The 12,413-nt window shown below is 44.2% G+C and overlaps 1 long non-coding RNA gene across 1 annotated transcript; it reads left to right on the top strand.

Moving 5' to 3' along the window:
* The first annotated feature begins 7,919 nt into the window (after positions 1 to 7,919).
* On the top strand, positions 7,920 to 12,156 carry LOC137096669 (uncharacterized). The gene is made up of 2 exons (XR_010909611.1): positions 7,920 to 8,409; positions 11,616 to 12,156. It is a non-coding gene; the product is annotated as an uncharacterized lncRNA (long non-coding RNA).
* The last annotated feature ends 257 nt before the right edge of the window (positions 12,157 to 12,413 follow it).

Here is a 12,413-nt window from a genome sequence, read left to right as displayed (position 1 = left end):
CATTTTAACCATTCAAATCAGTTCATGGTTTCATATATGGATTAGTGCAAGCCTAGCCATTTCATCTGAGCTCAGATCCAGTTGTTAATTCCAAGTAGCATCAATACAGAAAATCAGTTGCATCCACCTATTTGTTGGTTCAGTATACAATTCAACAATCAATCCCATAGTTGATTGAAAGAGTCAATTCTCAATGAGACCAACCAACAATATTCCAGCCATGCCATTGCACATTCTTGGGTGGTTCAGAGCTCTTTGTCAGTTCTTTCTATGTATCTCTTAAAATAATGGAGTCCAACCATGTTCTGCTATGTAGGCAGACGCAATCAAAGCGCTCCTAACAGATGGCCATGCAAGGCTCTGTTTACAGCCATCCACCACACTTTCAGGCAGCATATTCCAGTGCCAAACGTATATCTAGAAGGAACCTCTTTTCCCATAGTTTGAATCCATTGCTCCATGTCCAAGTTTCTGAAGTGGCAAAAAATAAATTGCCCCCCTCCTAAATATGAAACCGTGATTGCAGAAAGAATTTTGAGGTGGGATAATAAAATATATTCGCAGATGCATAACTGCTTGTATAATGTCAGTATATACAGCAATGGCAGAACCATAATTCAAGTAAGAACTGTGGTGTTGGAGGAAAGTTCTGAGAGTGCCTTGGACTGCGAGAAGATCCAACTAGTCCATCCTCCCAACTGCTCATTGGAGGGAATAAAGCCCGACTGCTCATTGGAAGGAAGGATACTAGAGACAAAGTTGAAGTACTTTGACCACATCATGAGGAGACAGCAAAGCCTAGAGAAGACAATTATGCTGGGGAAAGTGGAAGGCAAAAGGAAGAGGGGCCGACCAAGGGCAAGATGGATGGATGGCATCCTTGAAGTGGCTGGACTGACCTTGAAGGAGCTGGGGGTGGTGACGGCTGACAGGGAGCTCTGGCGTGGGCTGGTCCATGAGGTCACGAAGAGTCGGAGATGACTGAACGAATGAACAACAAACATGAATGTAATTTATTTTATTTATTATTTATTTGAAACATTTATATTCCACCCTTCTCACCCCGCAAGAGACTCAGGGCAGAGCACAACATATATACAGCAGACATTCCATAGAACCATAAATATACATAAATAGATAATGGTGGAGGCGCCTTCTTAGAAGGCTTTTGAACAGGGGTTGGATGACTATCTGCCAAGGCTGCTTTGATTGTGCTTTTCCTGCATGAGAGAAGGTTGGACTAGGTGGCCCATGTGGTCTCTATTATTCTATGAAATGTAAGCAAGATATCATTTTTTTGCAGCAGCGGTTCTTTGGATGATTTGCTGTCATAGGCTTCCAGCATCCTTGAAATGGGCTTTTGAATTAATTTCAGGTTGGCAGCTCAAGGCCCAGCGAGAACAGCTGATGGAAGTCTGTCACTGCATCTCCCATTTCTTGAAAATTTAGGAAATAACAGCTGCAGGAGATGCTAATTCATACCAGGAGTGTGCCCTGGAAGACGACAGGCAGTAGATCTCCCAGAAAAATTATTTTCCCCAATTAAATTCCACCTGTTTATTCAGTAGCAGGTGATATTCAAAAAGGTTTACCAAAAAGGATGTAAGTAATGTGTGTTGTGTGTTGTGAGCCTTTGGGTTGTTTCTGTTTTGTGGTGACGTCATGGCAATGCTGGAGCCGCCGGTGTCGCAGCCGTTTAAACTGCTGAGCTGCTGAACTTGCTGACTGAAAGGTTGGTGATTTGAATCCAGGGAGCGAGGTGAGCTCCTGCTGTTAGCCCCAGCTTCTGTTAACCTAGCAGTTCAAAAACATGCCAATGTGAGTAGATCAAGGAGGGAATGTAATGCAGTCATGCTGGCCACATGACCTTGGAGGCGTCTACGAACAACACCGGCTCTTCAGCTTAGAAATGGATATGAACACCACCCTCGAGAGTTGGACTCGACTTGACTTAATGTCAAGGGGAAACCTTTACCTTTACATGGCAATCCTACCACTTTGGGGGGAGAGGTTAAGATATGTTCAGAAGGAATTTGCCTTTGCTTTCCTGTAAAGTTGAGAGAGTGTAACTTGCCTTAGGTCAGCCAGTGTGTTTCTGTGGCAGAGCACAATGCATTAAAACAATGCCCAGCATTATTTTTAACTTAATTACATTTAGCCCAGCCATAGTTTTTAAATGTGTTTTGTTGCCACTGTTCAATGTTTATGCTATTTGTGTATGAGATTTATTTTAATTGCTTTGTATTAGTATTTGTATTTTGCTTCGTATTGTAATTGTTATTCCTTGTATTGATGTATTGTGGGCTTGGCTTCATGTAAGCCGCACCGAGTCCCTTGGGAGATGGTAGCGGGGTATAAATAAAGTTTTATTATTGTATTAAAATTTCAGTAAAAGAGATCCCACCTAAACATTAGGAAGAACTTCCTGATGTCTTACCATCAGCTCTTCAGATGTGGAAATTGCTGCCTCAGAGCGTGGTGGCATCTCTTTCTATGGGAGTTTTAAACCAGAGTAGATGGCCACTTGTTGGGCATCATGGCCTTGGTTGTACGTATTTTCCTACATGGCAAAATGGGTTGGACTGGATGGTCCTTTTGGTCCCTATGATTCTGTAAGTAATGCTTAGTGAATATACTTGGGTGTCTGGCTACCAAGCAACCCATGGATGTTTCTTCCCTTCTGTTCTTTAACCATTGTCACTTCTACCAGTTCTTTCTGGGAGCAGTAATAAAACTCCCCCAGCAATGCATGTCTCTTGGAAAAACCATGCCATGCCCAGTTCTCAAGGGCCCTTGGCTCATCTTTGCCCACATCTCTGCCTCCTCCATGGGCAACTGGCCAGAAGGGCTGCTTTGCCTGTCGTTTGCTTTAAAAGGAGCTGGTTTAATGAGCCGCTCAAATCACCCTGACAGCGGCAGGCTGGGAAGCAGCGGCTAGCTGGTCCATCCATCAACTGGGGAGACGTATATTTGGAGGGGACCATGGCATAAGTTTGTGCTCCCCTTCATCACAATGGCAGGGGGATTTATGGGCCGTGCAGCCTGTCCATGCATTGAGCTGTGGAGGTGGAATAAGAGGGTTGCCTCCTCCATCCATTTATCCAGAACTCATGCCCTGAAACAGGCATGGGCAAACTCCGGCCCTCCAGGTGTTTGTACTTCAACTCCCACAACTTCTAACAGCCTCAGGCCATTTAAGTGGCTGATGGGGGAAAGGAAGGGGCCTGAAGCTGTTAGAAATAGTGGGAGTTGAAGTCCAAACCATCTGGAGGGCCGAAGTTTGTCCATGCCTAGCCTGGGAGGACAGGAGGGCTTTGAGTTCTCCAGGCCCCGGTTGCCGCTCATCCAGAGGTGGCCCTAGGTAATTTTTAATGGTAAGCAAACAGTACTTTGCCCCCCCCCCTCCCCAACCAATCACTGAAATATATTTTCTGTTCATCGTGGGAATTCTGTGTGCCATATTTGGTTCAATTCCATCATTGGTGGAGTTCAGAGTGCTCTTTGATTGTAGGTGAACTATACATCCCAGTAACTACAACTTGCATATGTCAAGGTCTATTTTCCCCCAAGAGCGCCTCAAGAGCGCCCCTGGGCAAAATCAACTATACTGCAAATGCTTACTTTGCATAATGGGTTGAACCACCCCTGCGCTCATCCCTACTTTGGCAAAAGTGTAAAAATGAATGGTTCATGCTTTCCACACACCCTCCAACACTTTCCAGATGAAACCGGGGGTATGTCTGGCCAAGCGATATCAGAATGTGCTCAGTATGGCAAAAATTGTTTGTGAGGAATAGCAAACAAACTAAAAGAGGGTGCAGCTGTTTGCTTCTGCCTGAGCCCACTGGGAAGGGTGATTTGAGATTCCACCTGCTTCTCTCCTCCCACTGAGTTAACAGGGAGCAAACTATTTTATACTTTAATCAAAGAATTCAGCGATTGAAGCAAACTGAGGACAAAGGGGGGAAGTGTGTGTGGGAGAGAAACCAGGACATTTCAAGAACAGCTGCAACATGGAACCTGTCTTAATGTGATAAGGCTGTTGGAATATGACTCTGGAGACCAAGGTTCAGATCCCCGCTCGGCCATGGAAACACATTGGGTGACTTTGCTGCACACTTTCAGCATCAGAAAAACCTGTCTTAGGGTTGCCGTAAGTTTATTTATTTATTTATTTATTTACTGCGCTTATAAACCACAATTCTCAGCCCAAGGGCGACTCATTGCGGTGCACAACATGGAAAAACAAGTGCAAATTACAAAACATAGTGTAAAATAATCCACAATTCATCATTATCAGAGAAACATCTTATCAAAACATCAACATTACTACAAAAGCCATTCCGAGTCGTCTCATCGTCAAACCCACAATCCGATATCATTTCCATTGTTCCATTCCTATGGTCAAATTACCAGTCATTGCACTTCTTGATCAAATGCCTTCTTAAACAGCCAGGTCTTTAACTTCCTGCGGAATATCAACAGGGAGGGGACTAGCCTGATGTCCACGGGAAGGGTGTTCCACAGCCGAGGAGCCACCACCGAGAAGGCCCTATCTCTCGTCCCCGCCAGCCATGCCTGTGACGCAGGCGGGATCGAGAGCAGGGCCTCCCCGGAAGATCTCAAAGTCCTCGTGGGCTCATAGGCCGAGAGGCGGTCAGTTAGGTATCTTGGGCCGGAACCGTTTAGGGCTTTATAGGCCAGCACCTTGAATTGAGCCCGGTAGCAGATCGGCAGCCAGTGGAGCTGGTACAGCAGGGGAGTTGTATGCTCCCTGCGTCCCGCTCCTGTTAGTATCATGGCTGCCGCACGTTGGACCAATTGGAGCTTCCGGGCCGTCTTCAAAGGCAACCCCACGTAGAGAGCGTTGCAATAGTCTAGACGGGATGTAACCAATGAAATGACTTGAAGGCACCCAACAGAAACAATCATAAAGTTAATGAATCAAGGACAGAATGAATGGGCCTAGGATGACAAAAGTAACCAAAGTGCAGAATGAGTTCAGGTTTGCTAGAGAGGTACCCAGGTAATGGTGAAATGCTAACTGTGGACAAAGAAAAGGCAGAAGAGCAGAAGACAAAGGAGGAAAGAGGCACCTAGGGATTGCTAGGCTTACTGTAAATGCTGCCTTGGAGTGTGGTGAAGGTTTTTAAGCAGAGGCTGGAGTGTCATCTGCTGGGAGTGGTTGAGTTGTGGGTCCTGCATGAGGTTGGACTGGATGAACCTTGGGGGGTCTCTTCCAATCCTATGCTTTTATGATTCTAAGACTCCATTCTCTCCCTTCCCTTTTGCTGTCTCCGGTGGACGCCAACCTCGCCCACCTCATCTCTGCTGACAGCTCTGGAATCTCAGGATGAACGTTGGCTCTTTGCCGGCATCCATCCTGGATAGAGACAAAGGCCCACAGATCTCTCCAGGCAGCTCTTTGAACTCAGGTGAGGACTGGGTGCTTCACTGCCCACCTCCCTTCTTCTTTCTGCACCCAAGTCTCTCTCCTGAGAGCTGGAGTTGGGCCCAGTCCATACGGCCCTGGTCCAGAGCATCAGCTCTTTTTGAAAGAGGCTTTGGTGTGCCTCGCAAAAACAAACCTGAACGGTGACCACGAAATGACCCTGGCACAGCTGCCAAAGACAGGGAAGGAGGGGGACATGGACGGATGCAAAATCAGCCCTGAAGGTAGTTGGAACTGAGCCACTTGGAGACATGGAGCGTGGGCACCACATTTCTATGTATATTGTTATATCAAAAAGCTGTGCATGCCCTTTGGAATTCCACTCTTATCAAGCCTTCCAAAATGTGACGGAGGAAAAGGGAGATACTTTTTCTGTATGTACTGAACAAGGGATTCATAGTCTGATAGCAAACAAGGCTAATGAGAGAACCCCCCTTCCTTCCCCTTGCTTTGTCATGCATATGACATGCTCCAGGTGATATCTGAATTCTTAACTGTAATATATATACAAGAGGAATTATCCAGTAGGGAGTCCAGCTGTAATCGGTCATGCAGCAGCACCCGCTTCCCAGAGAAGACAGCAGGCATCTCTGGCCCTTCACCTTTCAACTACTTGTTGTCGGTCAAGGAAAAGATACATTCAAACCCTCAGATTTGCTTCTCCTTCCATAGATCATATTCAAATTGCCAGGATGGGTTTATCTCCCTCCAGTCTTTAGTCAAAAGAGCAGATCTAGTTGTCACCAGCCATCCCCTATCCATCAATGCCCACCAAAGAAGTGGCAAGGTTTCAGGGAAAGTTCTCTTACTTTGTGTTGCTGTGAGTTTTCCAGGCTGTATGGCCATGTTCCAGAAGCATTATCTCCTGATGTTTTGCCCATATCTATGGCAGGCGAAATGTGAAAAGAGAATGCTTCTGGAACATATCGTACAACCCAGAAAACTCACAGCAACCTATTGATTTTGGTCATGAAAGCTTACTTCGAACTAGGTTAGGTGGCATAAGGGTTGAGCAGGTTGAAGAAGGAATGGATGCCCACAATGGATGAATACTGGGATAGTACTCTGAAGCAGCAGCAGGAAAACAAAAGCAAGTTGTTATTTGCTAATGCAAGAATCTTGCACAGGCATACTTTGGTTCACAAACCACAACAACAAAACAGTATTTTGATGTCTTCTCAGCTCCTGCTTTTCATCTTTGTCCTTTGACTGGCTGAAAGTAGGGGAAACACAGTGGAGAAACACAGACATTCAGTACCTGGGTCTGTAAGTGCATCTGCAGTAAACACTAGGATAAAAGTTTGTGCTGGGAAAGAATGGGATTCTGCTCTAGCCTGACATATTATAGCTGTGTGTGTCTGCCTACAACAGGCAAGGAAAGAGCAGATGTCTCCAGTCCCTTACCGAGCATGTAGCAAAATAATAGAGAAAAGGGGAGAGCAGATATCTTTCTCAGTAGACACCCCCAGCATATTGAAGGATCACAGATGTGTATATTCGGTCACCAAAATGGAAATCATAAGAAAAGAGGAAGCTGGTGAATGAAAAAGTCATCCTGGATGTATTTTGGAAGATGTTTTCAAGTAGTCACTGCAATATACAAAAAAAAAAAAAGTTTCCATTTGCGTAAGCAAGGTTTACCAAACCTAGTCTTTCCAGTTTACCTGTGTACATTGTTTGCTTTGGATGAACGTTCGATGAAGCATATTGATCTGCTCTTCTTCCTTGTGATATGGGAATCTGTCCCTATTTTTTGTAAGTTATTTATGGTTCTGGCACAAACTTTTCTATTAAGGAAGTAATGCCCAGCAACGCCTCTGCTCTATATATTTCCCCATCTCATTGGATATTGCTCCAAGCATTGATGAAGGACTTTGAATTCTCTTTTAAAAGCATCGTGTTTTGTAACCTGAGCCTTCTAAGTAGATAGCATTATGCAAATTGGGTAAATTGACTTAAAGGCTCGTAATCTGCATGACTCACGCGATTTGCAGAGTGGCACGGGATTGCAAGGCTGGGCTTTGTGTGTGTGTGTGTGTGTGTGTGTGTGTGTGTGTGTGCATGTATGTCCTGTGAGTGGGAGGGAAGAGGATCTTCTGTGGTGTAAGTGGTTATGCCTGAGAGCAAAATTTGGACTATTGATAGGGGAGCATTCTATGTAGGTCTCAGTGGAGGTGGAAGAAGGACTGGACCCATCCTAAAAACAGATTTGGAGAGGGCAAATCAAAATGTCAGTGAAAGCTCTGACTACAAATCCCATAATCTTTTGGATGACAACTCCCATCTGCCCCAAAGCTGGAGGAGAAAGTTCTAGGGTTCATCTACCCTGTGGAATTAATGTATGGTGACTGCACTTTACGTGCCATGGCTCAGTGATAGGGAAGGATGCTTCAATTGGCTTTCCATTTCCTTCTGTCTTCTCCACCACCCTTTCCTTATGTGACCAAATGCCCAGATAGCAAGAACTATTCTAAAGCCATTCTAGGAATACTTTGGGGCTGAACACAATAATAAAGAAATCTGATTTTTGAAATAAGGCTGACTAAATCCTTTTCATTGTGGTTAAGCTATAACCAAGAGGACTATGCTGTTTGCATTCACTGAGTCATTTTATCCTACACTGAAGAGCATGAGACGCCAAGCTTTTCCAGTTTCCCAATTTGGAAACATGTACCAAGGAGCAGAAACGGAGACGACAGAAGGGAATCTTAGTCAGAGCGACTGGCTGCCTTGATGACCCCTCTGTTCAAACACTTCACTTAATCCCCTCTCTTCTCTCTCTGCAAGGAAATAAACAGCTTTATCGAAGATCAACAGGCTGGCTGAAGAGCACTGAGCTCCCTCTTGACATTCTCCTCTTCTTTTCCTTTTTTTTTTAAAGTGGCATTCCAAACATTGTGTGCCAGAAAGCCGGCCACTCCAAGGACCGACTAGAGGGTAAGCAAGCATCTGAGAAGGTCAGTGTTGGGACAAAATACAGTAGGAATACTTCATTCATGATGCAAAAGGTCTTGGTTGAGATTTTGTTGTGAATGTGGAATTATGCCTTGATTGTGCTTTGCAACCCTTGCATAGCACAGTTGAGGACACAACCTAAGTGAATGCAGAATCCAGTGCACACTCAAATGTATACCTGAATGTGATGTAGCAGCTATTTATTTTATTTATTTGTCGTGTCAGAGCAAGCTAAAAAAACCCAACTAGATAGGAAGCATCAATAGGGGTATGGTATCTTGATGGTAGCAGGTTATAGCCCCTCTCTGTTCTGCTTTGATCACACCTCACCTGGAATAATACTGTGTCCAGTTATGGGCAACACAATTCAAGGATATGGATATTTATTTATTTTTTTTATTTATTTACCTTACTTATATACCGCTGTTCTCAGCCCGAAGGTGACTCACAGCGGTTCACAACAAATACGAACAGCAAAAATTCAGTGCTACAGTATAGAAACAGATAACAACCTAACACATTACACAATTAATAAACAGTTACTACAATATCCATTCACTGTCGTCTCGTCATCAAAAACATGTTCCAGATTCGTCATCCATTGTTCCATTCCAGTGTTCATTAACCAATCATTGCACTAATTATTCGAACGCCTGCTCAAACAGCCAGGTCTTCACCTTTTTGCGGAATACCATTAGAGTTGGTGCTAGTCTAATGTCCGTAGGAAGGGCATTCCACAGCTGAGGAGCCACCACCGAGAAGGCCCTATCTCTCGTCCCCGCCAGCCGTGCTTGAGAAGCAGGCGGGATCGAGAGCAGGGCCTCCCCGGAAGATCTCAAAGTCCTGGTGGGTTCATAGGCAGAGATGCGGTCGGATAGGTAGCTTGGGCCAGAACCGTTTAGGGCTTTAAAGGCCAACGCCAGCACTTTGAATTGAGCCCGGTAGCAGATCGGTAGCCAGTGGAGTTGGCGCAACAGGGGGGTTGTATGCTCCCTGTGCTCCGCTCCTGTTAAAATCATGGCTGCCGAGCGTTGGACTAGTTGGAGCTTCCGAGCTGTCTCCAAAGGCAACCCCACGTAGAGAGCGTTGCAGTAGTCTAAACCGGATGTAACCAGAGCGTGGACTACCGTGGCCAAGTCAGACTTCCCAAGGTACGGGTGCAGCTGGCGCACAAGCTTTAGCTGTGTAAATGCTCCCCTGGTCACCGCTGAAACCTGGGTATGGATTGTTGTTTATTTGATCAGTCATTTCCAACTCTTTGTGACCTCATGGACCAGCCCACGCCAGATGTCCCTGTCAGCCGTGGCCACCTCCAGCTCCTTCAAGGTTAAGCCAGTCACTTCAAGGTTACCATCCATCCATCTTGCCCTTGGTCCAGCCCTTTTCCTTTTTCCTTCCATTTTCTCCAGCATTATTGTCTTCTCCAAGCTTTTCTATCTTCTCATTATGTTGCCAAGGTACTTCATCTTTGCCTCCAACATCCTTCCCTCCAGTGGGCAGCCAGGCATTATTTCCTGGATTATGGACTGCTTGTGGCCCAAGGCACTCTCAGAATTTTCCTCCAACACTACAGTTGAAAAGCATTTATCTTCCTTCTCTTAGCCTTCCTTATGGTCCAGCTCTCACATCCATAGGTTACTATGGGGAATACCATTGCTTTAACTATGTTGATCTTAGTTGCTAGTGTGATGTCTCTACACTTCACTATTTTATCAAGAATGGTCATTGCTCTCCTCCCAAGAAGGAAACATCTTCTTATTTCCTGGCTGTAGTAATATTTGCATATGGATATGGATATGGATATGGATATGGATATATGGATATGGACAAGATGTCCAGAAGAGGGTGTCCAAAATGTAAAACATCCAGAAACCATGCTCTATGAAGAGTTGATTTTGCAGCTGGACCTGTTTAGCCTGGAAAAGAGATTAAGAGTGGACATGATAGCCATGTTTAAATATTTGAAAGGATGTTTTATTTAAGATAGAGCAGAAGTGGACCAAAGAGTCATGCTGAAGAATTTAGAGATTTCTAGAAAGAGTTTAGCATATTTTTTAAAAATAGAGTGTGTTTTGTGGTTTCATGGGAGCCCTGTGCTCCTGATTCCTATGAAAGTGGAGAGCCTATATTGCCGTGTTTCCATCTTGTGAAACCTGGAATTGTAGTTTAGGACAACATATTTAGAATTCTCAACCAGAGGGATCTAATCACTTCTTCGATCAAACACCCCATTTTTGATAGGAAGTTGCCATGGCACTTAAAGTGGTATCATAGCATTACAACTGTGAAAAGTCTCCTGGTTCCCAAGTTCCAGACCAGCACTATAGCCCCTTCACCACAATGTCTGAGATATCTGGGTTGTATAACCACACATGGAGTTTTGCACTGATTTTGCTCAATGAAATGACAATGTCTCACAAATGCATGCACAAATAATAATAAATACAACTTTATATCCCACCCTATCTCCCTGTGGGGACTCAGGGCATGTTCTTCTCCATACACAAAGGTACAGCGTGTGTATCTCCATTCCTGCAACCTTTAACTCCGTGCATAAGTCCACAATGGACAAATAAGTCCAATCATCTCTGCAGGGAAACTTACCTATCTGCAAGGCACCTGCTACATTCTGTTCATTGATTCCTATTTACTTAGAAAGAAGGAAGTTCTAGTAGCTTCAATGATAAACTCTTGCAAATGAATATCTTTGGAGGTGTATCTACACTGCAGGATCAATGCAGTTTGACACCAATTATGTGGAGTGGAAAAGTTGTAGTTTTACAAAGTCTTTAGTTTTCTTGCAAAGAGTACTGGTACCTTACCAGACACAAATCCCAGGATTGCATAGTATTGAGCCATGACAGTTAAACTTCATTAACTCAACTCTATAGATACACCCTAGAATAGCCATTTGTCAGCCTGGTCCTAAATGTTTTGATGGATCCAACTGAAGTGAACCCCATGCTGCTTAACCCCAAATAACCATGCCCAAGAAGGCAGCCTGCACATTTTATGCTGCCATATATTGTGAAATGTGGAGATTTTGTGTCCTCCAGCCTTCCCCATTATCCTCAAAGGGATTTATTTTATTTATATATTTATTTTATTTATATAAGATGTCCTTTTTGTCTGATTGATTTTTGTAATTGTTTACTGTTGGTTGAGTATTAAATTTGAAATATCTATTTCCTTTATTTTGTATTCTAAGATCTACAGAGACACTCGCAGGAACACCTCAGCAAGCGAGAGTCCAAAACTGGCAGGCTAAAAGTTGGAACCTCAATCAATGGCTAATACCAAATGAGAGACTCCCTTCTGGGTACACAGAATACTGGGCGACTTGGAAGGTGCTGAACAGACTGCACTCGGTCACCACAAGATACAGAGCCAACCTTAAGAAATGGGGCCACAAAGTAAAGTCCACGACATGCAAATGTGGAGAAGAGCAAACCACAGACCACTTACTACAATGCGGTCTGAGCCCTGCAATATGCACAGTGGAGGACCTTCTTATAGCAACACTACAGGCATTCCAATTGGCCAACTACTGGTCAAAGGACATTTAATGTAATGCCAAGTTTTCAAACTTTTTGTTGTTGTTTGCTTTTTAAATATATTACACTTGTACCCTTGGTTTGCTCCAGATACAAAAAATAAATATTTTGTATTTTGTGATTTTATACTGTTGTGAGCCACTCTGAGTCCCTGTGGGGAGTGGGAGATAAATAAAGTTGTTGTTGTTATTTTTATTGTTGTTGTTATTGTTGTTGTTATTGTCACTTCACTTTCTCTTTCTCTCTCTCTCTCCCCTCCTTTTCTCAAACATTTCCTTCTGTTTTTGCAGGGACCTTGGCTGGCACCATCTGTCCACACCCCAAATCCCAATGCTCCCATCATTCCAGTACAGACAACTGCCCAGCTGGTTCAGGACAAAAACTGCCAGGCTGGTTAGTGAGTTCCAGGGTGCACATAATCCTACCCTGAATTAGCTGGCCATCTGCTTAAG

This window comes from Anolis sagrei, chromosome 3 (assembly GCF_037176765.1).
Source record: "Anolis sagrei isolate rAnoSag1 chromosome 3, rAnoSag1.mat, whole genome shotgun sequence".
Classification (NCBI taxonomy): Eukaryota; Metazoa; Chordata; class Lepidosauria; order Squamata; family Dactyloidae; genus Anolis; species Anolis sagrei.
Note: the sequence above shows the minus strand (reverse complement) of the source record. Positions and strands in the feature narration are given on the sequence as shown.